The sequence below is a fragment of the Cricetulus griseus genome, assembly GCF_003668045.3.
Source record: "Cricetulus griseus strain 17A/GY chromosome 1 unlocalized genomic scaffold, alternate assembly CriGri-PICRH-1.0 chr1_0, whole genome shotgun sequence".
In the NCBI taxonomy this organism is placed as follows: Eukaryota; Metazoa; Chordata; class Mammalia; order Rodentia; family Cricetidae; genus Cricetulus; species Cricetulus griseus.
Window position 1 is genome coordinate 56,155,760 of NW_023276806.1, and position 27,414 is coordinate 56,183,173.

The window sequence follows — 27,414 nt, forward strand, 5'->3', positions numbered from 1 at the left end:
TGTCTTCCCTTTCAGCCCGAGCCCCCAGACATAGACTCCTAGAAGCCCACCTATGGGCTTATGAGTTCATAATTTTGTGCAATCCTTGCAAAACTCACTAAGGCAGAGAACATTGGAGGCTTGGCGAAATCTCTAGTCAGCTGTCTTGGGAGGCATTGCTAAGTGGTCACAGTTCTCTTTTCCAATCGGAAACAGTGTTTGTTAAAATAGCAGCTAGCAGGTATCTCCTACCTGGTAGTTGGAGGTGGCCCTTGGGGTATGTGGGGCTAGTGGGACAGGCACTTGTAACGGAGAGGCTGGCTGAAAGCTGACATCCGTGGGTACATGGTCTGAAGTGTGAAGGGACTGGCAGCTCCGTTCCTTCTGAGGGCTGTGGGACAAGAATCTGTCTGCTTCTCTCCTTGCCCTATATACAGGTGGTCTTTTCACATTTTTTTCTTTGCACATACACCTGGGTATTTCCCTTGTCTCGTTTGTTTATAACCTCACTGGAACACGGTTACTTCTGTAAAGAGACTCTTTCCAAGGGTCACATTTGGGGCTCCTGAAGAGGGAGGCCTTGTCAAGACTTCAATATATCCTTTTGTAGGGTACTGAAATCTTTTTGTTCCTCTTAACTCCTATGTTGAAATTAAATCTTTGTTTTAACCCTTTGAAGAGCTGAGGGTTGAACCCAGAACCTCCTATGTTCTAGGAAAGTGTTCTGCCACTGAGCTACACCCACAGAACCCTCCCCATATGCTGATCTGAACCCTCGGGGGTAATGGGAGTGTTTGAAGAAATGATTTAGGATCAGATCAACTCCCTGCTAGGCGGAACCCCAGCTAATGCTCTTGCCCCCTCTCTCTGCCATGTGAAGAAACTGTAAAAGTTCGGCAGTCTCTAGCCCAGAATAGTCTGTCAAACCTCGACCATTATGGCACCTCAGTCTTGGACTTTCAGCCCTCGAACTCTGAAAAATGAATGTAGTTTAACTTCCTGGAATAGGGTATTTTGTTATGGCAGCCCAAGGTGACAACTCAAAACGATGGGACAAAACTCAACCCATTTACAGCCCCTGGCTGAGGCCCTCTTTTCTTCCTTCCCCGCACCCCCGTGCCTGGTCTATTCCGACACACACTTTTCTCGGCTGGATAAGGGGCTGAGACAGCTCTGACATTCATAACCACAGGGCTTCGTCGGGGAGACCAGGTCCTCAGTCAGCCTCGGGTCAGCGTGTGTTTTCCCAAAGCTGCACATCCCCAGAAAGGACAGCCCAGAAACTGCTGCTGTCACTCAAGGAAGAAGTCTTCCTCAACCTATTGACAGCACTGCCTTCCTAGCCAATGGAATGTGTGTAGGCGGGACTTGTGCTCCCAAGGGGAAGCTGTCCGAGACTGTTAGGGTTTGACCCTGCTCTTGCTTCTTGTAAGACTACTGTTCTACGGATGGGAATCGCTCGAGAGTCTGAATCTCAAAGCTGATGCCTGGAGTTTATATTGCCACCCATGATACGTGTGGAGCATGAGCTTGGAAAACACCTTTTGTACCAAAGCCACTGAGATTGACAGTTATGTGTTCTTGGCGTCTCTTGGCCAATCCTGGCTAATATCACAATGTTTTCAAATAGAGAAGAACCACGCTTTAACAGTAAGTGTAGTTCTGTGGCTGTACCCCAGTAGTAAAGCTTTGCTGAGGAAACCCTGGGGTTGATCCTAGCACTGCAAGAAAAAGAATGTAAGTCTGCAACTGTGTAGCAAACACAAGGGTAAATCCCACACCAGTCAAAATTCAAGCGTAATTTATGAGTCTACAACAGGAATAGACAAAAATGAAAATTACCTTTGTAAACTCAGAATGGGGAAGAGCTTCCTAAATACAGCTCAAAATCCAGAACCCAAGACCACAAAGAGTGATAAACTGCACAAAACCAAAAATAGCCCAGGAAAATTAATAAGGAAAATAATCAAGGCTGGGGTCTAGCTGGATGACCTCACACTCTTCTCTCTTACTTTACTCCCCTGTGTTGTCTTCTCGTCCAGACTCCAGACTCAGTCCTCTACTTCCTGTGGTCACTGGGTCAAGAGCAGACCCAGTGATGCAGACTTAAACACATGAGCACTGGTACTGGCCCACTTGCTGGTACTTTGTTTTTAAATTAAAAAAAAAAAAAAACTGTCTTGTGAGCACCCTGAGAAGTCTTCTGAGCTACTAGGTGGCTGGCTGCTTCCAGCTCCTCCAGTGACAGCAAAGGACAAGGGCACCTGGTGGAACACAGAGGTATTGCCTCAAGCTGAGGCCATCTTGAACAAACAAGTGGCCATAGTTAATACTTTCTGTGGTGGTTTGTGACACAGAAAAAAGAAATATCATTGATGCAATAACCAAAATGTGAATCAAAAGACAAAGGCAAATGGAGGGCAATCTCACAGCTCATTCCCCGAAGGGCTGTTTCTCATATAAAAGTTTCCTATTATCCTAGAGAAAAGTGGCATAAGGATATGAGTTTACTGTTCATTATAAAGAAATCACAAGTAGCATTCAAAGTGTATGCAAACATAATTTCAGCCCTAAGATTAATGCCAAATAAAGCTAAAGGCATTTTAATATTCCAGACTGGGCAGCAGGCTCTACTGGCAATGCTATAGGAATACAGGCACTCTCGTATGATAGATGGGAGTATAACCAATCAGACAATTTGGTAATACCAGTGACAAATACAAATGCACAGGTAGTTTAGTCTAGTAATTATCATTCTAAATGTTTCTCCTACAAATGGACCAACAAACCAAAGGCCCAAGTGATTCCCTTCAGTGACTCCCAATAGCAAGAATCTGGCAGCAACTTAAATACCCACCAACGGGGAGTCAGATGAGTGAGCAAGAGTCATCCAAACTGTGGACTGCTATGCATGTATGTAAAGGATAAGGACGCTGATGTGTACTGATATGAAAAGCTAGTCAAGATGTGAGTGAATGAAGCCAGTTGCAGAGGCCCATGCCCTTTGGTGTTTGCTTGTATGTCTGGTTTTCACTGTCTTCTAGGCATAAATGAGGTTCCTTCCTGTTTTTAGGTTTGCCCATGCTCCTGGTACATGGTCTACTTTTCTTCTCTCTTATAGCCCAAATATTTCCTACCCTTTAGAGTCCAAAATAAGCCCACCTTTGAAAACATCCATGGCCACACCCCTTAGCATTAACCTTTTCTAAATTCTCATTGCTCTTATTGTCTGACTTCCACTTGTCACATGCTTGGAATAATTTGACATCTTTTGGTGTCTGTATACTTTGTTTCCTTATGTTCTTTATGGACAGGAATTTCTTTATGCATCTTTGTAAGTGAGGTAAACAGGTAAGCTCATAATTGGTGCATAGAAAACTCTCAGCACATGGTAAATCTTCAGGTCTTCCTCACAGTTCCATCATGCAGAGTCCTGTGCCTGCTCCCTCGACAGCAATGCTATCTTACTGAAAATGTGGGAGAATAGGGAGGAAACGGACTTGCATCCAAAGAGGCTGGCAATTAGATGGAGTCAGATGCAGAAGTATCAGCCCAATGTAATCAGTCTCAGAGCTTACATCCTAATGGAAAAATGGAGTACCCCCCCATGATAGTCTCCCATGGCTAGCAATATATCCACTTTCCAGTGTCCAGTCTTACATATGGGTGACTAAGGACACATCTACCCAGCACAAAAAGATAATGGCAGGTGTAACTCAACAGCTGTGGAAAGACCCCTGTGAGTTCAGATTCACAAACTTCTTGAATGATGAGTCCTACTGTGTGTCATAGATTCCCACATACTTATCTCATTCAACCTTCCCAACAAGCCTTGGGATTGGAAAGATCCTTAAAGACAGAAAATCTTAAAATAGCCTAGTCATCAAACAGTGGATCTCGGGTTGCTGTATGCCAAGCACCTTGGGTTGTTGCTATATTCCCCAATTGCTGCTGCCAGAGGCTTTAGTGAAATGCAGAGATAGCTTAAACACAGACAAAGAAAGTATCCTAAAGTCTGCTAGACTGGAGAATGGGAGCCATCCAACTATGAGAAGGATGGAGGGGAGGAAAAGAGGCTACAGTGGTAGCTTGGAAGCTTTTTATAGGATCAAAAATGTAGGACAAAGCCACAGACTCTCTCATTCTTCCCAGGATGGTGGTGTCTTAAGAGTCTTGGTTGGACTTGGACCCTCTGATATTCCCTCTTCTGTGCTCTTTTCCGATGCCTGTCATAGCTAATTTGTAACCCCTGTCTCTTCCCACATACTATTCATGCAAATACATCTCATGCCCCAAGCCAGGAGAACATGGATGCTTGCAGGACGAAGCGAGTCAATCTGTGTCTCACATAGACTCACACATCATCATGTGGCCTCCATCAGGTCACATCTTGGTTGTTTCTTTTACGGTATTGGGGATCAAATCCAGGGCCTTATACACGGAGCATAAGCCCTCTAGCATTGAGCTACCCTCCAGCCCAACGTGTCTTGATTAAATCTTAATTTTGTGTGACAGGGGACAGACAGGGAGTTACATAGTCCATTATGCTCTTAAACTCACGATGTTTTGAGGTTGGCTTTGAACTCCTGTACCAGTTCCTGGATGCTGAGATGACAGGAATGTCCCACCACATCCAGTTAAATTACGTTGAGCATGGTTTTAGCCATGTGGAGAATAAAAAGAGCAGGTAACTAGCACATGACAAATGGACAGGTTTCTGGCCTGGCTAAACTTTGAACTCTACAACTTGGCAAAAGTTGGGAGTAAAGAAGTGAATGACAGGGAGAATGGAACAAGAGAGACTAGCAAATGAACTTCTTCCTGGATTGGCCTTCACTCTTCCTGTCAAGTTCATCTACCCTGTTGCTGCCACTGCTGATTCCTCTGTTGCTATTGGAACCAGTGTCTTTGGGCTTCTAATGTGGAGTGAAGGCTAGAAGCTCTCCAGGAATTCTCCAGGCTTTCAACATCAGAGTGGGACGGGTGAGGCGTTTGGTTTCATAGTCTGGGAAGCTACCATGTTCTCAGCTTCTCTTGTGACAGTCATTGTTAGACTACTCTGTATTGTGTAAGCTCATACATATATTCATTCTATTTGTCTGTTCCTCTGGAGAGCCCTGACTATACAAATTGTCATCACTTCTTAGTAAAACAGAATTAAAAAAAAAAAACTAATTATCTAATGTTACAGTTTGGAATTGTTTTAGTTTTATAATCATCATCATCATTATTATTTGTGTGTGTGTGTGTGTGTGTGTGTGTGTTTGTGTGTGTGTGTTCCCATGAAGAAAATGCACATGTGTATGCACATCTGTGTGTGTGGGGGGGTGTAAGATTTCTTGAGCTGAGTTACAGGTGGTTATGAGATGCCAGATGTGGGAGCTGGGAAATAACTTGGCTCCTCTAAAAGAGCTGAACCATCTCTCCAGCCCCACAGTTTGGATTTTAAATTTATACCCAAACTCTTGCTTCCCAAAGTATTCAGAAGTGGAACTTTGGGGATGCAATTGAGGCATTCAGGATCTGACCTCATGTATAGATTAATCCACATGTAGATTTATAAACTCATGGGTTGTTGACAGGTAGTGTAAACTTCAGATAATGGGACCTACTTGGAGGTAAGAGGTCCTAGACTCCCTATCTCTCCTCTTCTGTCCCCACACTTGCCCCACCCCCATTCCCAGCCTCTACAAGGTCAGCAGTTTGGTCCCACCATGTGCTTCCTGCCATGATCATTTAGCTCCTCCTCAGCCAAGGAACAAAAGAGCCAATGGCCACACACATCCTTCCTCCTTTAAGTTGTTTACCTCAGGTATTTTGTCCCAGTGATGGGAAACTGACTAATAACATCCGATCACCTTGTAGCAGCTACAATTCACTATTGCACAACAGAACAGTTGTGTAAGGGTTTCTGCCCTGTCTAACGCATGTTGGATATACCTATACGTGATGATGGTTGAAGCTGAATGTAATTCTATAAAGTTTTATTCTACCCAAGTCTCACTTCAAAACCGGCACTTCAAAGACAGAATAACAGGCATCAACAAAGCCTCTACATGTGCTCAGTTCCTGCCAAAACCAGTAAGTAAAACTTAAGACATTTGAACCCCCACCGTTACACATAAAAGATTAACATGGTAGCACATTTATAGCCTCAGTACTCAGAAGGCTGAGGCAGAGGGTTGAACAGTTTGAGGCCTGCCTTGACTGCACAGCCAAACACTGTCTCAAAACAAAACAAGCAAGAAGACTCAAGCAGCTCCTACCCAGGGATGTGTGACCACCTGGACTGCTCTTGAGCAAAACCAGTGTTTATTTTCCTCATTAGTCAGAAGGCATCACATTTGGGACAAGCAATAAACATTAACCTGTTTTCAAGTTTCTGGAGTCCCAAGAACACACTTTCTATTGTTTCATTTCAGGTTGGTCACACACTGTACTCACCGTGGTCAGTCCTCAGCCCCCAACTTGCTCCTTTCTCGTCACAAGGTATCCCACACACCCTGATTAAAATGAGGTCACCATCGAACAATCAAAGAGTTCTAGGTCCCTAAGAAATGCCAGAGTCATTTTGTAGTAGGGAATGGGGGAGACTGTTTTAGAAGCATACCAGGAAGTAGGTACCCAAGTTGATGAAGTTAAGCAAACAAATTAATGAACACAAAGCTGAGTGGGAACCTCAAGCTGAAACCATGGTTTCAGGTGACTACAGTATTTGTCACTCTCTGGAATTACAGGCTTTGAGCAATTTCTTATTTCCCATCAAAGCCAAGGCGGATGACCTCCGCCAGGGCCTTGTAAATCATTGTCTTACCCCCAACAATAAAGTCCATAGATGATTTCTCGGTTTGCCATTCATGAGCTCCAGGAAAACAGACTGCAAAACTAATTTTGCAACTGTCATTCCACTGTGCAGGGACTACACTTAGAAGAGAGCTGCCATTTGACCCAGCCTGTTGCTAGTAATTGAAGAAAGAGGCTAGCTGGCTTGACAAGGGAGCCCCAGCCAAAGATTTCGGAGGTCATTGGAGGGACATGGGGACTGTGTATTTATTGTTAGGTTTCACCTCTAATACTAGTGTGTTGTGTGACCTTGAAGATACCCTTTCACTCTTCTCTGCCTCAGTTTCTTCATCTGCCAGGTTGCACTAGTGAAGAGCTTTGTAACTACTTATTTGATCCTAAAGGTTTCTAAAAATTTTTTGGTGTGAGTGTATATATGTATGTGTATACACATGTCTATGTGTGTGTGCTTATGCAGTAGTGTGTGTGTGTGTGTGTGTGTGTGTGTGTGTGTGTGTGTGTGTGTATGTAGAAGCCAGAGTTGGACATCCAGTGTCTGCCCCTATCATTTGCCATATTTTTTTTTTTTTGAGACACTTTGTCACTGAACCGGGAGCTCACATTTACAGCTAGTCTGCCTTGCCAGCAAATCCCAGGGATCTCTGTCTCTGCCCCTCTTCCCAGCAGTAGGGTTATAGGTTTGTACCACTATGCTTATCTGGGTGGTTCTGGGGATCTGAACTCAGGTCATCAGGCTTGCCAGCAGGTACTTTATCCACTGAGTATCCTTCCCAGCCCTGCTTCAAAACTTCCTAAACCAAACTAAGCCAGCAGCACTTTTCTGTATAACCCGTGCTCTGCTTTCTAAAGCAATGGTCTGTGTTACAGTTTGGATGGCTGGATTTATTGGCTGATTAGAGCTTTAAGAGCAAAAGTCATATAGAATTGTGTGGCTCACCCTCTGAGGCTGAAGAATCAGCAGACTGAAAGGCAGCACTTTGATTTTCCAGGGTTTGGACTAGAACACCCGGGTCCTATGGAATCTGGGAGATGTGCAGTTGAGCCTTCAACCTCAGAGCTCAAAGAAGATTTGGGCCCATGTCTCGGGATTTCCTCCATCGGAGCCTCTGCCTGCTGCCTCTGTGCTTGGAGCTATCCTTCCCACCTCTTTGCTCAGCATTAGCCCTTGTTTAGGCAACAGAAGCCACAATGATTTCTTCAATCCTGTTCCCTCGCTCCCCTAGCTGGAGTAGGGTTTGCACCCTCTTTTCCCTCCACAAGCATCCACTTAGAACACACATTAAATTGTGAGACATTGCTTTGTAGCGTGGTGGATGTCTGTGCCCAGGTTCTCTTTCTTGAGGCCTGACCTCGTTGTCTATGACATTCCATCCCTTAGTGAATCCAGCACGGGGCTTTGCTTGCAGACATCGGGTGACTATGCAGATGGGGAACTTTTCGTATGAGGGTTTGTGTAACTGATTCTGCTTTGCTTTGTCTCTTGTGTATCACGACACTCTCCCTATCTGTTCTTCCTGGGGGTTCAATAATAAGTTTGTTCTGGCACTGTGACAAGCTGCTCAGATCCCTCCTCAGAAACAAAGGAATCCACTTATCAGCTTCCACCACATGTGGGAGAGACTCTGGCTGTCAGTCCACTGCACAATTTCCTTAAAGAGCATCCCTTGAGCAAGGTCATGTTCCCTTCCTTTGGCAAACCTAGGGTCTTTGGTGGCTGATAAAGATCCAGACAAGTCCCTTCAACTTGACCCCCTTCTGCAGGCCACCTCAGCTTCATGGGTTCCGTGGAAATTGGCTCTATCCCACACACCCCAGCTTCTCCCTTTGTAGCTGTTGATCCCAAGAACACCCGCACTCACTGCATACGCTGTGTGCCACACATCATTAACACTCGACATGGACTGGTGAGCAAATCTCCCCTTTTGCGAATTCACAGAGAAATGTGCTCAGGTGGCCAACAGGATTCAGGACTAGTGGAGACTTCGGCTTACGTCCACGATGAGCTGAGTGTATAAGTCAGTTGCTTGAGGTCTTTGTTAAGTGGTCACTGGTGAGGTTCTGATGTGAGACAGAGCAGCATTTGGAGAACACATTGATTCCAAACTTGACCAAGGAGATGGTTTGGAGGATAAGGTGCTTGTTGCAGAAGATGGGGACCTCAGCTAAGTCCCCTAGCACCCACACAAAAGTTAAGTATGGTGGCACGAGTCCATAATCCAGCACTCGGGAGGTGGAAACATGGAGATTGATGGCTCCCTGTGTAAATGAGACAGTGAGCACCAGGTTCTATGAGAGACCCTGTCTCAAAACAATAAGGAATGACAGAGAGAGCTGGAGAGATGACTCAGTGGCTAAGAGCACTGGCTGCTCTTCCAGAGGACCTGGGTTCAATTCCCAATACCCACCTGGTAGCTCACAACTGTCTTAAACTTGATTTCCAAGGGTTCCAACACCCTCACAACAGACATCCATGCAGGCAAACACAAATGCACATAAAGTAAAATAGTTTTGTTTTTTGTTTTTTTGTTTTTTAAAAAGGAGTGATAAAGAAAGACACCAGAAGTTTGCCTCTGCTCTCTACTTGCACTTACACTGATAAGCACACCCCCGTCCCCCATGCACACATTGGCATACCACACTCAAATACCAAATAAAACAAATAAAAATTTGAAATATCCATGTCAAACTACAGAAAACACAGCTGCATTCATTTATTTACTGGTACTAGGGAAGGGGTCTAGGGCCCACACTCACTAGATAAGTGCTCTGTTACTGAGCTGTATGCCCAGCCTCCAAACTTATTACTGAACCCACATGTCACTAACACTTTTCTTAGTATGCTCACTGCCACTGTGCCAGCTTGAGCTTTCTGGTCTTAGCTGAACTATTTCAATAGTCTTGTCTTATTTCTGTTATTATTATTTTTCTCCCTGTAAGGCAGTCTAGAGAACTTGTTTAGATGTCCTTTTTGTAAACATAAACTGCAAAAGTATTACTCTCCCTTCCTACAGGATAAAGTCAAATTTATTTTTATTCTCAGCCCTCTTCTCGGTCTAATCCTCAATTTACCCATGCCGTTCTTTTAAAAATAAGATTTATTGCATTTTTTACTTAGGGGTATGCAGGTGTCTGTGTGCATGTGACTGCAGGTGCCCAGTGCTGGGAGCCGAGCTCAGGTACTCTGCAAGAGCAGCAGTGTTCTTAACGACTGAGCCATCTCCAGCCCCACCTGCCCGTTCCTGAAAGCACGTTTCCTTCTGCATAGTCCTGCTCCACTGAGATGGGTGTAGTTGTGGTTTTTCATCCTTGTGTCTGCTTGACAAGAACCATTCTTTTCACCTGGAACCCTGATCTCTCTGCCCATCCTAAAGGAATTATCCTTACTTCCTGGACTAGCTCAGGAAGTACTTTGGTCCTCACCAAACCCTGCCGTGAACACCCTGTGAACACCCCGCTGACCTGCCACCCTGCTTAAGCCACCAAGTGTTTATATTTAGGTCTCTTACATTCAACTGAAATTTATAGCCATCTTGTATGTGTCCACATCTCACCTTCACATCTAGATTATGAGTTCTCAGCAAGTGAGGAAAGCCCGATCCATCTCTGTCTGACCCCGAATGATTTTGCACTTGAAAAGTCAACTCTTTTTTTTTTTTCAGCATTTGATTTTTGTATGCTGACTCAGAGACAAAGGATTTCTTCAGGGAGCCTTCAGCTGACACTTCTGATTGGTGATTCCAATTATAGAAAGCTCAGGGAAGCCTCCTCCTATTTGTTTTCACTCCATTAGGAAATTCTTTGTGTTAATTCAACATTTTGTCCTACGACTCATTAAGTCAAGCTATGTTGAAAGCAATTTAATTAAAACTCTTGTGATTTTGCAAGATTGCCAAAAATTCTAGTCTCTCTAGGCAGATCCATGGGTTATAAAATGCAGCATTTCCAGGCATCAGAAACCTGGCAGCTTAGGCTTGCTCAACAATGAAATTCTGAGATGTTATATATGCCTATTCCTCCCCCCCCCAATAGTTGTAGTCTCTTGGTTGATAGATTTGACAAATATAGCTTATAGTCTACAAACTATATTCAATATCCCTTAAAATAAAATAAAAGATGAAGCAAAGATTAAAACTTAGGTGAAGTTTAAAAGTTAAGTAAAAACATATAAGCTGGTTTGCTTATTTTTTCTTTTTCTCTTTTTGTTTTCTTTGGGTTTTTTGTTTGTTTGTTTGTTTGTTTGTTTGTTTTGTTTGAGGCAGGGTTTCCCTGTGTAGTCTTGGCTGTCCTGGAACTAGATCCATAAATGACTCTGCTGGGATTAAAGGTGTGTGCTGCCACCACTGTGCCGCTACTTATCTTAAAGAATTTTCTTTTGTAACAGAATTGTTAAAGGGTTGTGTGAGATGCATTGTTTAGGGATGAGCAAAGAGGGCTAATGTGGTCTAACTCAAGAGTATAAACATATGGCCTAAATAAGTGTTAGAAGAACAATGAAGGCCCATTATGGGAAAGTCTTGGCCTGGTGGAGACCTAACATTCCAGCTGGGTGAGCTAATCACCTGGCCAAGGGACCACCTCTCAGGAGGAAGGACTGCCCCCTAGGAAAGTAGGATCACCTTAACTGTCCTTCTCCCTGCCAGCATTCCACTCCCTCCCCACCCAGTACAGTATCTTCAAGTTGCCAGGAGACTGTTCACTGGGTCTGCCCACCTGAGTCAGAATTCAGCAACTTCCTTTTTGTTTTCTCTCTCTTTCTCTTGGATGCTAGCCAAATGGCCAAAGATAAGTATGCTTTTCTTGATTCTTTGGACTCTCTGTCTCTCTCTGTCTCTCTGTCTCTCTCTGTCTCTCTCTCTCTCTCTCTTTCTCTCCCCACTTCCCTGCCATGTGACTACCTGCCTGCTACCATGTGACAGACCTCCATGGTCTGGTAATTCAAACAGCATCTCCTTTTTCTGCTTTCCTCCACATTCCTCCTAAAAGCAGCTTCTGAGACTTCCAGCTGGCTTGTCCCAGAGCTGTTCTTTTAAACTATATAAAATTGTTGTTGTGTTTCTGTTTGAGTCCATCCTTAAATTCCTTTATTAATGCAGCTAAGAACCCCGAGAGGGGGCCCCAAGTTCCTCATCAGTAGAATTTGCTTGTTGTTTTTTAGCAGTCTTGATTGAGAGGTCTTTAGGAATACATACATTATCTTTGTAGACTATTTTGGCTTTATTAATTGTGTTGAAGATGTCTTTTTAAAATTATCAGTCAATAGGAATGGCAACTTAGATCCAGAGTGAGGGGTCTCCTTCCCTTTTTGTATCAACTTAATCTTCTTCCTTCCTCAAGCTCTGACACTGGGAGTGAAGGAACCAGCTTCCTTTTGGCAGCCATAACAGCCGAACACATGCTTGCCATAAACCTGCCTTGGTCACGTAGAGGTCAGATGCCTGTCTTGTGACAAGGAACCAATCAGAAGTTAGCTGGTGGCGCTATGCTTTACGACCCTGGGTGTGCTTTACGGACAAGCGCACGACAATGACGTAAGAGCATAGCAACCACCCTGGGAGGGCCTATGGGCCATAACAACCAGTTGACCAATCAACACAGGGCAAGCCCTCCAAGCCTGGAAGCACACCAATCGTAAGCCTGTGCGTAAGCCTGTGCGTACCCCTAGACACTCCCCTTAGGCTGCCCTATAAGATCTTTTGGGAGCCCGTAGGAACCGTCTTTTGCTAGCCGTCCGCCATGGCGGGTGGGTGAAAGACCCGAGCTAACATGGGGTTAGTTCGTTAAATTACAATAAAGCCTCGTGCAGTTTGCAGCAAGCTCTCGAATCTGCCTGGTGATTGGGGTGACGGCGAACCTGGCCTGAGACCCCGGATACTTGAGTTTTCGGTGGTCTAACAGGAGGAAGGTCTATATGCCCTATTATTTAAATTTACAGCAACACAAACCCAGCAGGTGGTCTCATTTAAAAGATACTCAAAATCAGTTCAGTGGTCCACTTAGGCAAAGATTAAATGCAATTCCAGACTCTCGATCTGTCTACCGTCAGCTCCCTGATCCCTGTGATCTGTGGAAATAATTTAGACAAGTCACTGAGCACAGGGTAGAAGCTAGGTAGTATATTGTAAGATAAAGCAGGGATTGCACTGACCCGAATTCCAAGCAGGCTTTATCCTATCACTAAAGTCTCTCGATCAGATAGCTTGCCTGGGGTGGGGGGTGTTTTTCTGTCCTGATGATTGACAGACTCAGTCCTTTGATCAGAAATCATATAACAGAGCAGATGAAAAAGGATTAAAGAGAGGCTAGAATTTATAAAAATAGCCATGCTTTATCAGAAGGAAATAGCTTTCCCTTGATGGATCTCCACCCTCCCTTTTGTCTAAACTATAGCTATCATTTCATATGGGATTTTAAATTTTTTGAGAATATCCTACATGAATACAATTTTTTTGTCATGCCCACTCCTCCCTCCCTTCTCTAACTCCTTCTGCATCACCCCACAACCCACCTCAAATTCATGTTATCATCTCCTGTAATTACACACACACACACACACACACACACACACACACACACACACCTATTGAGTTAAATTAGTGTTGTGGATATGTAAATAGATGTAGGGCTGACCACTTGGGTATGGGCTCATCCCTGAAGAAAACTGTCTTTCTCCACAGTCACTGACTTCACCTAGGAGTTGGGCCTTGTGAGCCTTTCCCCTATTCCTGCTTTGATGTTAACTAGTATGAAGGTCTTGGGTAGGCAGCCATATTGTTGAGAGTTCATGAGCACAACAACCCTGTTATGTCCAGAAGACACTATTTCACAGTGCTCCTCCCAGTCCATTGGTTCTTACAGTCATCCTGACCACCACAACCACCACCCCAACCCCCACCCCATGATGTTCTTGGAGGGTTTAGAGTCTGTATTATAGATGTCCCATTTGGGCATGGGAACTTCACAGTCACTTATTCTCTGCACTTTGACTAGCTGTGATTTCCTGTAATAACCTCCATCTGCAGCAGAGAGATGATGGGTGAGAGGATGTAGCATTTCAGTGTCTAAAGAGAGGCAATCGTGAGGCTGTCTTCCCTCCTTGGTCTGCAATTTCAAACTCTAAGGAGAGACAACTGTTACACTTTCCCCTTCATTTATCTATCATTGCTTTCACTTGCAAAATGAGCATGCTAGCAGGTGTTGTGAATGAGCTATGTCAGGAGCCTGGATAAATGTGACACATTTTCTCTCTCTCCATATCAGAATTTACTGACTGGCAATAAGTTCACAAGCTACCTCGGTTCATTAGCTGCAATTTGCCAAATAGTCCCGATTCCCTTGATATCTCGCCAAGATAAACATAGGTTCTTTTATTCCAATGGTAGCTACTAAATTTATCTCTAAGATCACACATTACCTATCACATAGTAACTCTATGCATTTGTACATATGCAGGTTAAAGAGTGCTACAAAGTGTTAAACAGGGCACAGAATAGTTAGAAGAGAACATAAGATGTCTAATTGACAGACAGAAACAGGAATCTTATAGGGGTGAAAAGGCCATCTCTGTGTTGAAGTGCTGCTCAAAGTCAAGACACAAGGTCAGAGTTGAGCTGAGCCTTTCGATAAGTGGGGGAGCAGGAGCAAAGTGTAAGATGTGGAAGCGAAACAGGTAAAGCTAGGTCTAGATGGATGCATGGATGGACACATAGTCAGTAGCTGATTAGGTCACATCAGTAGTGGAGACAGACCTGAGCTGGAGCCCCTGGAAAAGGTTCTCTTACTGCTGGTCCCTTGAAGCACACACTGGATGGCCAGATGACAGGTCAGTGGGGCCACCATCTCCACAGTGTTAGGAGTTCTTCCCTTCATGGAGTCCTGGTGAGATATTGCACCGTTTCCTTGGTTTGATGTGTGGTAAGTTCTCAGGCCTAGTTTTCCTCGTATGATTTTAATATATCCATGAACATATATGACTCCAGTTTTTGATACATTTATGGGATGACACCCATTTTACTTTCAGGGGTAAATTCTCAGTTTGTGTCTTCTGGGCTGTACTGGATAGTCAGAGCTATTTACATGCCCACCAAGGTACAGAGTCCTCTTGTTTCTGTGTTTACACTCTAAATGGAGCCAAAGGTTGCCAAAGAAGAGTCATCCAGGGCAAGCCTAAACACTGATTTACACAATGTCCAGTACCTTAGAGCAGAGCCTAGTCTGGTCTCTGTTTTGCGTTGTTTTTTGAAGCAGGGTTGGTGTGTGTGTAGCCCTGGCTGGCCTGGAACTCACTCTGTTAACCAGGTTGGCCTGGAACTCACAGACATCCACCAACCTCTGCCTCCTAGTGCTGGAATCAAAGCCACCTCCCAACTTTTTGGGTTTGGTTTCATAGATTGTTTTTTTCATAGTCTACTCTCAGTACAAGGACAGAGATCTGATTTTCATGAAAAATTCAGAACAAGCCTCAGGTCGAAGAACACATGTGGGACAAAGAACTCTGCCAAGTCCGGGGACTTAACCTGACACCTATGTAGTCCCAAACCTTTCCTTTGGAAAATGGGGGGAACTTTGAGATGAACAATTCTAACCCCACTCCCTTGAGTACTGACTGGAATGACGCTCCTCTTGTTCCAATGTCCGTGAACTGTTAGTGTTGAAGAGGTACCAGGGAGCTACCTGGTCCTCTCAGACTGCAACAAGTAGCTCCTGCAGCTGCAGGCTGCTCACAAGCTGCTGACTGTTAGGGCGGGGCCCATCTTCCATCACCTTGAGGTTCTGGTACCCAGCTAGTGACCCGGCAGTTAGGCAAAAGAACTGCTTCTCCAGAACCCTGGTCTCCCTACAATGAAGGATGCTGTTGGTTGGCACAGATGATCTTTAGAAAGCATTTCTTCTGATAGAAATGGTTCAGAGCAATCACTTATGTTTAATACACTTCCCTGTTAGTCACACAGTAGCCTCGGGCTCTTTGGAAGCACTTCATATTACCAATTCAGACTAAAAACAACATCCCATGGGACCCTCGGCCATTAAAAGTCAGACATTGGCCAGAACTCCTATACTCCCTTTGATTAAGGGGATATTTAAATTAGAACCTCCTTCCATAGGATTATTTTCACTCATTTATTGAACGTCTTTAAAGTCGGACAGGCTCATTGCTACAGAGGGAGTATGAGGCCCTCTATATAAATAAGTAAAGAGAAGCAGCGCTTGCTGGACACGCTGGCGAATGCCGCTAATGCAGCTGCTGGGGAGAATGAGGGAGGGGCTGGAGTGGCACAGCAAGACTTTGCCTCAATGACAGCAAAGTAAAGAGAAACAAAGGATGCGCTTTTAGTCAGACTATTCAAAGTAGTATCTTTTCAACGTACAATTAATATAAAAATTAGTAATGAAGGAATATGCATAGGAAGGATGCCGGGAAGAAAGGAGGGTGAGAGGAAGAAGCAAATGGATGGGGCAAAATTGCTCAAACACAAAACAAAACAAAAAACAAACAAACAAAAAAATCCCTGCAATTTGCTGACAGAAATGTGTCCCCATAAATATAACAAACACTGTCTGCTCTTAACAAACACTGCTCTCATGGATAACTCTCTCTCTGTCTCTCTCTCTCTCTGTCTCTGTCTCTCTCTCTCTCTCTCTCTCTCTCTCACACACACACACACACACACACACACACACACACACACACACGCACGCACGCACGCACGCACGCACGCATGCATATGCACCTGTTACAAAAGTAAAAAGAATCACGATTTCTCAACCTCCCTAATGCTGGGACCCTTTAATACAGTTCCTCATGTTGTGGTGACACCCAACCATAACATTATTTTCATTGCTACTTCCTAAGTGTAATTTTTCTACTGTTATTAATTACAAATATCTGATATGTAGAGTATCTGATATGCGGTAGAGACCCACCCCAGGTTGAGAACCACTGCTCTAGGGTGTCAGATAGTTTATCCCTGGCCATGGTTATGCTGGTGCCCTAGGCACAGAGCCCTGTTCTTTACTGCTGACTTTTCCAACACCCTCTATATACTAATACTATATACTGTATACTTTATACTGTATACTGTATACTGTATACTATATACTCTATATGATCTTCTGCTCCCCAAACTGTAGTTTCTTCTAGTGCCATCTAACTGACCCTCCACCCATCTCCTAACAAACCTACTCACATCCACTAGAGACTCTTTCCAATCCACACAGACGAAGTAATAAGTCATCTGATAATTCATTCAAGAAGTATTTGTTGCCAAGTACAATGGTGCATATAAGAACATTGCCTTTCAAGAATTACAAAGTCAAAACCAGCAAGGCTAAGACATAAGAAAGTGGACAGAGATATGTTTCCTGCAGTAGGGGAAGAGTACACTGGAGCTGTTTTCAAATCACACCTTCTGCAAACAAAACAACCATGGAGACTTCCTTTAGGGAGCCTGTTCATAGCGACATAGGAATGTCTGTGCATGCTCAGTTAAACAGTCTATGCTATACTTGCACCATCAAGTTTTAGCTGGAAATAAATGCAAGGATGCTTTGAAGGTGCATTAATCCAAGAATCTGCCCTAAGGTGGCTGCCTCACTCAGTAGTTTACAACATTTCTTTTAGCTCTTCCGGAGGTTGAGGTGGACGAGTCATTTGTGCCCAGGAGTTGGAGACCAGCAAGGGTAAAGTAGCAAGACCTTGTTATAAAAACAAATAAGGAGAAGGAAAGATGAATTGAATGCTCAGGCCTTCCCAAGCACCATCGTGAAAGCTATTTGGAATGCCAAGACAGTGAAGTCCTCTGCTTTCCCTCCAGCTTCCATCCCATCGCACAGCTCACCTCTTACATATCCAATTGTTCCTTCTTCCAGACAATAACCTAGGAGCCTTCCTCACGCCCCACAAGTACCATCATCAGCCATCAGGGTCATTTCTTCTTTCCAGATATGTCCCCATGCTACTCACTCTGGACTAGTTCAATAGCCTACCAACTGGCCTCTTCTATTTAGGTTCTCTACAGCCCACAGCTGGCCCAGGGATCCTTTCATGTCAGTCTCCTACTTAAAGTCCCCAGTGAGATTCCTAACACATCTTAGAATGAGTTTCCTAATGCACCAGGACCCTTACTGTGGCCTTCAACACCACAGTGAAGAAGCCTTTCTTCACCACCCAGGCCTGCTTGCTTTTCTGACCTCTTCTCCATCTCTCTCACCAGGCCTGGCCCTGTCCTTTCCACAAATGCAAGCTGTTTCTCCACTCAGAATCTATACACATCCTTCCTTTGCCTGCTTCACTTTCCCTCTGGGTATTTCTAGAAATACCTCCTTCAAATTTCTACTCAAATGCCCTGTCCTGGGAGATTTTATATTCTTCTTTTTTAATTTAGACTTTTATTTAATCAATCTTTTCACTCCCAACATCCCACATCCCAGTTGCTCTCTAGATTCATTCTGTTTTATTTTCATCACGGTTTATAAAAATCTGTAACATTTATTCTTACGTTTATTTGTCTATTGTGTGTGTGTGTAATTTTTCACTAGAATATAGGCTGCAAGAAGACAAGGTCTTTGCTGGGAGAGCAGAGGCCATCATAGCTCATAGTAGGAGCTTTACAGTGAATTCTCTTCCTGATCCCTGGCTGTAGAAGATTCACAAAGGGTCATCATCAGGCATCTTACTTTTATTTCTACTGCCTTGGTAACCTCTGTTTCCACTGCTGAGTTCCCTAGGCACAGCATATGTCTATGATCACAGGACAAGACCTGTATGCAGACCCTCTAGAGATAGTTAAAAATACAGATTCCAGTGCCCAGTTCTGAGTTTGACTGACACTATCTGAAAGGTGATTGGCTCTACCTCTTCAAGAGACAGACCCTGACCCCTGACAAGTCAGGGCATGCGTAAGAAAACGTGCTACGTCAGCACCAATCACCCATGAGGACTCTGCTCTGGGCATGCATGGAACCTCAGTGCGCATGCGCAGTCTTGCCTTTAAAAGCTCAAACTTTACTGTTTCATTCTCTTCTTCTTTTCCCTTCTTTCCTACTCTCTTTGCTTCCTCACTGCTCCCTGTCTACTCTCTCGCTCGCCTATGCTCTCTCTCTGTCCCTCTGCGGTGACCGGCACTGGCGGTCAGCCATTTACCCTGTTCTTCTCCTCCTCTTCTTAGTCTCCCTACTCTGCCGGGCCTTATAATAAATTTATAGTCAACATGTCTCATGTCTCAGCACTTCTCTTTTCTTCTTTTTAAACAAAAGAATAACACTATCCACAGAGTAAGCCCGAGTTCCTGGACTTTTCTTTCGTTTCAAGAATTTCTTTTACTGATTTCCAAATCTGTGCCTCCACCCCTTGTTTCCACCCATCCCCAAGGCTGGCTGATTCTGCCTCCCGAACAACTTCCGAATCTGTGGCTCAGCATGCATTTGTAGTCTCATAACTGGGTCAGCTGTAAGACTTCTTTTGAGCCACTGCAGAAGCTACTGAGCTAAATCTGTGCTTTCTCCACCACATGGGCAACCCATATGACAGCTAACCCATGCCATGCCTCCTTCCCCTCCAGAGCATCTCTCATCACTTCCTAGATTTAGATTCCCACCTCTAGACATAGATGATGTGCCAGCTTCTCTGGAATTTTCTTTGTCTCAGCTGATCTTGTACCCATCCCCCCTTGATGCCCAAAGCACTCTGTCATCTCTTACGGAATTTGTTCATTTTGCATTTATTACAGTTATTTATTCATCTGTCTTATTTCCTCAAATCCATGACTTCCACAAAGGCAGGGAAAGTGATTTATTTTCTACCATCCCCTTAAAGCAGTTAGCCCAATGGCTGATACTCAACAAAATTTATTGAATAAATGATTGAGTTCGCATTTGGTTCAAAATATACTCTATCATTCTGTTTTTTTCCTCTTACTGTAATTAAAACAGAAACCCAAAAGATATTAATTTTAAGGGTTTAGCTTATTCATCCCTGCCCAAAGAAAAATTCTGACAGCCAAGCGCTGACACCCATTTGTGATAATGATCAATTTAGACATTATGTTGAGTTTCTAAAAACAGATTTATCATAATCAAGGAACATAAAACCATCTACTAATCACAACAAAGGACAAAACAAATTCTTTGAGTTCTCAATCAGGGTCTCAAAACATTCTAAATAAATGCATAGACAAGTAGCTTCTTGTGGATAATCAATTTATAGCACATTTGAAACAGGTGGGGAGAGCTGGCTCGTAGAACTCCATCTTCCAGAGAGATTCTTCCTTGTTCTCCTGTTTGATTAAATTTTGTCTTTCTATGGAGATACAAACTTTGGTGAACAGCATGTGGTTACAGCCATCTGATAGGTTCTCTGACCACAAACTTTAACACAATTATGTCAGCCTCTACTGCTGATCTGCAGGAGACAGATCCAGACCACAAGGGAATGGGCAATAGATTTCTATCAAGACATTGTAAATTAATCTAAATGTATAAAGACTGAAAATTTGAATGATACTTTGATAATTATGGTAAAACAGGCTCTTGGAATCTAGTCTGATAACCTAACCTTGTATCCCTTGATGGTTTAAGCAAACATATTTTTTAATTCTAGCTCACAGATAGAGAGCTAAATCCAGGAAACTAGTTCCTTTCTGTTGTGATAAACACTGTGACCAAAAGCAACTTGTGAAGGAAAGGGTTTATTTCAGCTTAAAACTCTCAGGTCACACACTGTATCACTGAGGAAAGTCAGGGCAAGAAATCACGGCAGGAACCTGAAGGCAGGTACTGAAGCAGAAGCCTTGAGGGACACTGCTTACTGGCTTGCTTTCTGTAGTTTCTCATCCAACTTTCCTATATAACCCAGGACCACCTGCCCACAGTGGTCTGGGATGTCCCGCACTGACCATTAATCAAGAAAATGCCCTACAAGACAATATGATGGAGGCATTTTTCTCAGTTGGCTTTTCTTCTTCCCAGATAGCTCTTGCTTGTCTCAAGTTGGCAAAACAAAACAAAACAAAACAAAACAAAACAAACAAAAACCTAACCAGTACAGCTTTCATGCTGGACAAGCTTAGCATCTGGGGAAGGTTTCTTCTTACCTCCTTTGCTCCTACTGACCATATAGAACAGCTGTCAGTACTGTGGCCTCTGTACAGAAAGGATGGAAGAGACCATTTGCTGTGCCCTTTCAAGAAAAATGAGACTAAGGACGTTCTAAAGCTTTGAGATTTCTATTTAAACTTTGTTACTATGTTGCTCTATTTTTTTGGGGGGGGACAACCCCCCCCCAAAAAAACTCAACTTATTTCTCCCACAATTCACCTGAAATTGTTCTCATCTGCCCAGAAACCATAAACTTTCAGAGTTGGAAAAGCCCTTGGAGATTTTCTGGTCCAGTGCCCTGTTTTGCCTACAAAGAATGAAATTGTTTCAGCTTCTTCTTTGTCATTCATTCTATATGCTATGGGCATCCTGAAAGTTCCTGGTAGGTTCTAAATGCATTCTGTTGAGTTCCATATTGAACCAGCACTGTTTATAAACTGTAGGAGTAATTAACATAGGAACCTCTTTGGACAATGTGAGGAAGAAAACAGTGTCTATAACATGGTGACCTAGAAATCATAGACCAAGCCTTGTTGTGGGATATTTTGAACTCACTCAGAGACTCCTGAGACTGCCAATAAAGTTAAGCCTTGAATTGGGGGACAGAGCCAGTGATTAGCTGACCAGAATTGGCCATAGAGAAGCCAGCAATTTATATAGAGAAGATGCACAGGAAGGAAAGGGCAGGGACTTGAGTTTGGTGCTTCCCTTTGACTCTGAGATGAGGGAAGAGATGTGTCTCTTGAGGTGTCTCTGGACAAAAAGCAAAGTCAGCTAGGGCAGATAGCAATTACTTCCCTTAATCCTAAAGACACTCCATAGCTATACTTATACTTGGCTTTCAGGCACTCCATACCAGCAAGTGTCACTAGTCTTCAGGGTGGGTTTTAACTCGCCTGGGCCTAGGTCTTTTGTTATTTAGATAGGAGCTATCACTGCAGTCATTAGCTGACAGCTTAAAGACAATAAAAATTGAGGCTCTCTGAACTCATGGTGGGATGGAATAGATTTCCAATATACGGCTAGACACAAGTCTTATTGATAAATAGAATGATAAATTTAATTTAAACCTACATATCATGGCCACCCGGCTCTGCATAGCCTCAGGACTGAAAACCCTGCCAGGCCATGGCCTGAGTGACTGGCAGGGTGCCAACTTCGGGTCGTGGGGCCACAGACAATAATTAAAATATAAGTAGATTCATGTGCAGTCACTAAGGTGATGGAAAAACAGCAAAGCCCTAACTTTTAAATGACTCTCCATGTGGGGACAACACAGGGGGAAGTGCTGAGACAACCACTTCACTCCCTCAGAAATCTTATAGTCCAGCTTGAACTCATTTCTGGTTATTTGGACTGCCTTTTTGGAGTTTCCTTTGGACCTGACACTGATGATAAACTGAATGTAAGATGTAAGAAAGAAGGGATCTTTCTTGGAAGGAACAATCTGGTTTGTTTTTAATTATTATTTAACTGTTTGTTTTATTATGTATTATTTTTTGGACACAGCATTTTACAATGCAACCCAGGTTGGCCTGAGACTTGATGTGCCACCCCATGTCTTCAAATTGACTATCCCCTTGCTTCTGCTTCCCAAATACCATGATTTACAGGCATGTGTCATCATACTTGATGAAAAATGTCTTTCTTTCTTTTTAAGATATGTATGGGTGTCCACAGAAGCTGAGAGGTGGGAGGGACCCCTGGATCTGGAGTTACAGGGGTTGTGAGAAGTCCAGTGTGGGTTCTGTGAACCTCTACATGAGTAGCAAGTGCTCTTGATAGACAAGCATCTCTCCAGCCCCTTCCTCCTTTTTTCTTTCCTTCTCTTCTCTTCCTCTCCCCTCCCTTTCTATCTCTTCTCCTGTCCGGTGCAGATATGGAACCCAGAGCCCTGAGCATACTAAGCAAGCACTCAGCTACTGCTATTTCTGCAGCCACTGATCTGATTTCTGTTACATAGTCTTCACCCTCAAGGCTTTTGTCCAAATGGCACTCTTCGATCTTTTGCTCAGATTGACAATTTCACAATTCATTTTTTCATTGCTGAGCTTCATGGGCTGTTTTTGTTTTTTGTTTTTTTTTTTTTTTTTCTGGAGTTCCCTTTACTCTACTTCGGCTGCTAGGCAAAGAAGCCTGCCCCGATGCAAGTTCTGAATGTCATGATTTATGGTCAGCTTTACCAAGAACTGCCTCATTTTTTCTTTGTGTCAAGTTCTGGCATTCATAAGAAGGGTTCAAATTGTCTCCATGTTCATCAGCTACTCTTGTGCTCAAGGTCTGTGGCTGGACAGGCAGGGCCACATGAGTAAGGAGGCAGAGCTCAGGTGTGTCAGACTCCTCTGATCTGAGCTAACATCTTTTAACTTCCCGTGCCCTGCTTTTCAGGCTCACACTGATATGGTAAAAAATATTCTTGCAGAAAATGTCTGGTTCAATATTACTTTCATCTTCCAAATTTCTCTATTTTTTCTATGTTGGCTTCTATCTCAGTGACTTATACAGTTTCAACTTTCCCTTTTTTTTTTTTTGACAGATCAATGAAACAGAATAAAAAATGTAGCAGCAGACTCATGGGCTAGACATGCCCTAGACTTGGCATGGGTTAGACATGCCTTCTCAAGTCAGTAGGGAAAATGACCAAGCATTCAATAAACAGTGCAGGAGCAATTGTGGTCCTGTGGGGAATAAAAGAAAAGAAAATTGAATCATTCCTCACACATATACAGGATCCTTTCCCAACGGATCAATTATCAAATAGGTACTGCAAGAATCAAGAGTAGGAAAGGCTTCTCTAAATGATACCATATCTATAAGCACTAAAGAAGAGCATGTAAGATTAAGTTCCTACAATCCCTGCTAGGAAGAACCAAGTCCAGCAAAGGCAAGTAAAAACTGTACAGACTGTAACTCATTTTACAGACCGCAGCTAATGTCTTTAACATCTTAGGAAACTCTACAGGTCAATAAGGAAGATGCCATTTTTAAGGAGCAAACTGGTAAGGAATTTAAAGAATTCACAGGAGAAGTAAAGCTAAGCAGCTCTTGATGAGGAATAATCAGTCTCACTATAGTGAAGATAAATACAAATTCAAATTACAACACGATCCCATCTTTACTATTAGATTACAAATATGTAAGAGTAATGTATACATGTTGCAAGGAAGGGGAATGGATGCTGGTGAGTGTGATTTTGTGCCATCTGTAGGTGGGCAATTTGACCATCAGTTTGGTCACTCATTGCACTCGTTTTGCTGTATCAGGAAATTGGCAATCAAGTAAACGCCAGTCAGTGGGGAATTGTTAAGCTGTGGCACATCCATACCATGGAATTCTATATAGTTGTAAAGAGTGAATAGAGTATTTCTTATGGGATTGATATTGAAAGATTGCCAAAATAGGTAATTAAGTGAAAAAAGTAAGACATGGACAATATCTATGGTGTGCTGTACTTTTTTTTGTGTAAGAAGGAAGATTTCAAAATGTAACACTTTTGTAGTTTAAATGTATGAGAAATGCTTCACAGTTACTGGCTTGAGACTAAATACGAGGTCAACAAAGGAGAAAACATAAAATATGTAAAGTGCATAAATATTAAATTAATTTTGCATCATAAAATACATTAGTTACCTTAAATATTAAGGTCCTTACCTGCCTTATGTCATGACTGGAAAATGTCCTCCCCCAAGTGCTCCTCAGGCACCAGACTTTGTTTGACCTCTGTCCTGCTCCCGAATGCTTTCAGAGCCTCCGTTTCCTCAGAACAGAACTCTGAAGAGCATAGGTGGCACATGGGAGGATAAACAGTTACTACATTTTTTAGCTCCACAGCATATTTTAAGTAGCTTTTTTATTATTTAATTTGACCTTCATCATTTCCTTGGGCAACTTATGACTGTGACCTCATTTTGCAGATGAAGAAATGGGACCTGAGAGTTGATCAGCCCATGTCACAAGCCCGGTAAGAAGGAGCCAGAATCTCAAGTCAGCCCAGTTTGAGTCCAGCAGTCTTGAGCGCAGTACTCCCCCAAACACACATATGAAAAGACTTTGTGTTAATGTCACCAGCAGCAGGAGCAGGGGGCCTCCACTTATACTGTCATGTCTTCAGCTCGAGTTCTTTGCACTGCCCTCTGTTCAAGCCAGCATCTTGACTTACAGAAAATAGAAGTCAGCATGAAGCAAAACTAATGTTTATTAAGTGAATACATACTAATAGTTAAGTGTGCATGTGTGTTAGAGAGAGGGGGATGGGAGGCTTAAGAGAACGAAAGGGAGTGCAGGCTCCTCCCATGGGAAACTTCAATGGGGGGCGATATTTCTGAGTTAAGGGAGGGGGGATTCCAGAAATGGGTCAGGATTTTCCTAGAACATGATTTATTCTCCTTTCTATCCTTATATTGGGTTTGCCAAATATTTCATATGTCAGATGCAGGATGACAATGTCATTTTAATGAAATAAAGTATACCTAGTAGTCATCTTAGTCAGTCATCTTGGTGCCAGACTATTTTGGGTAGCCTGTGTCTCTAGTGTTTGAGTAGTCACAAGATGTCCTGTTTAAATACAGCTGTGAGGGTTGTATTAGCTTCCAGCCACTATGCACTTAGCCTCATTTTCTCTCTCCTATCCAGTTATCTCTATGTCCTACACATATTATTTACTTTTTATAGCTATTGCTGCTAAAAGCTAGAAGTTAATAACACTTATGCTATGTTACAAAGTGCATATATACACATTATATATATATATATGTATATATATATACACATATACACACATAATCTTATTTAGCCTTAATTAACTGAATATATTACTGTTGACAGAATATTTTCTTTTCCAGGGTAACACCAAAACCTGTCCTATGTATGACTACATTACATGCTGATTTTATGGTCTGAGCCTAAATGGCTCCCATAGGCTCACATTTGCACATTTGTTCCTTGTGATCATATCTGGGGAGAGGAGGGAACCTTAGGAGCCTACTTAGTAGAAAGCATGTCATTAGAAATGGGTCTGTGAAGGTGATACACAGCCTCTGATTCCCGCCTCTTATTCTTTGCTTCCTGGTCTGCCATGATGGGAGCAGGTTCAAGGACACCTTCCCACCACCATAAAACAACTTGTTCCACAGCCCCTTTTCCCCCACCACTACTCACCTGTCTGGTTGAAATCATCAGGCAAAAGAAGTCTTTCCTCCTTTAAGTTGTTTCTGTCAGGCACTGTAGTTACAACAGTTGTAAAGCATAATGCAGAGACTTGATACCAGGAGTTGGGTGCTTGGCCCACTTCTCCCACTTCCTACAGGCTTCACCATCTCCCAGGAGAGCACTGCCAATTGGGCAACAAGTATTCAAAACATTAGCCTGAGGAGACATTTCAGATTCAAACTGTTAATTGCTGTTTTTCCAAAGTTTCAAAGACTCGTGAAAAATATTTAAAGGTGCATTAATACTTATGCCTAGATACAAACTGAGAATGGTGATGTCTCCATTGTGTGAGAGGTTAGAGAACTTTAGTGCTGGTGTAGATCCATTCCAGAATTTACTGAGTTACGTTTCTTATTCCACCACAGTGATGTGTCTCAGTTGCTTGGTGGTCTATGCTTTCTCTGTTAACACCATCAAGGACCAGGCAGCCAGCACTGTCATTAAACACTCTTCTCTTTTCCCGGGCCCCCGAGTGTGTTGTCTGTTCCATCAAACAGGCTGCTGTGTCTTTTTCCTGCAGGGATTTTCTTCTTATCTTCCATGGAGAGATGTTTACTTGTGGATATGCTCTGAACTCAACTGTGCATGGAGAAACCAGCCCCAACTGCCAGGAAGCCACATTCAGTTTACACTACAGCAGCGATTCTATTCATTTCCCCATGAACCACAAAAATGTGATTTAAGCACATGTACAAATTTCACATGCCCATAAAACTAATCCTGAGTTGTACTTTAAGATTAGTGAATGAGAGAAAACAGAGCTGCTATGTTCCCTTCACTTCAGGTTTACAAAATCCTCCTTATTCTAAAGTCATGGTGCTGACATAGGTGTGTTTAGTTCTCAGACTCTGTCTTGTTTTAATCATCAAAGAGTATTATGTTTTATAGGAACTCACTCTAGACCGTCTAGGGGGTGTGATTCAGCAGGTAGAGGTGTGCTCACCCTGAGCTCAATTTCCAGTACAAAAAAGAAAAGAAGGGAAATGGGGAGGGTGGGAGGAGGAGATGACAAAAAAGGATCTGTTTCATGTAAAGCTCCTACTATGTGACAAACACTCTACCCTGTGCCAAGGGTACAGAATGGCATCTAGTTCTTCCATCTCAGGACTCTGCTCCAAGAAGAAGGTCCTTCAGTCCTTGGGGCAGAGCTAGCTGTGACCTGAGACATCTTTCCCATATCTCCAATCCATATCATTTCACAAGCTGCCAACCCAGGTAGCTTGGAAAGGCACAAGTGGATGGTGGTGGCTGAGCTCGCCACACCCTTGTTACTGTTCCAGAAGGCAGTCAAGGGAGGAGGCAGAGAAAGAGCAGGTGACTCTTTTTAATTTG

At 43.2% G+C, this 27,414-nt stretch overlaps 1 long non-coding RNA gene across 1 annotated transcript in view; it reads left to right on the forward strand.

Moving 5' to 3' along the window:
• Positions 1-25,358, forward strand: part of LOC118239584 — a 41,520-nt gene extending 16,162 nt beyond the window's left edge. Inside the window, exon 4 of the long non-coding RNA XR_004772135.1 lies at positions 24,789-25,358. This is a non-coding gene — a long non-coding RNA (uncharacterized LOC118239584). The remainder of the gene's footprint in view (positions 1-24,788) is intronic.
• The last annotated feature ends 2,056 nt before the right edge of the window (positions 25,359-27,414 follow it).